Source organism: Penaeus monodon, chromosome 22 (genome assembly GCF_015228065.2).
Source record: "Penaeus monodon isolate SGIC_2016 chromosome 22, NSTDA_Pmon_1, whole genome shotgun sequence".
NCBI classification, from domain to species: domain Eukaryota; kingdom Metazoa; phylum Arthropoda; class Malacostraca; order Decapoda; family Penaeidae; genus Penaeus; species Penaeus monodon.
In genome coordinates, this window is record NC_051407.1 from 32,577,628 (window position 1) to 32,578,078 (window position 451).

Consider the following 451-nt stretch of genomic DNA (forward strand, 5'->3'; position numbering starts at 1 on the left):
GGCGAAGTGACATCCTTCCCAAAAGGAAGCCAGCAAGCTGAACCTATAGAGACCGGGCCCCCTTCAGGAGAGAGACGCCTTCAGGAGAGAGACGCCTTCAGGAGAGAGACGCCTTCAGGAGAGAGACGCCTTCAGGAGAGAGACGCCTTCAGGAGAGAGACGCCTTCAGGAGAGAGACGCCTTCAGGAGAGAGACGCCTTCAGGAGAGAGACGCCTTCAGGAGCATCAGAGGCACTTACGAGAAAAAAATGTAGAATCAGTAGGACTCAGGGACGAAGCGAAAAGAAAAAGAAAAAACGGGAGTAGGAAAAGGAGAGGAAGTAAGAGGAGCATGGGGAAAGAAGGACGTGATCATTATTATTTCAGCCCCGTGGTGGCCACTCGACCAGATATTGAGTTAAGCTTGTCAACCATAAAATTGATGGTTAAATTCTCCCGGTGGGTTCGCGGC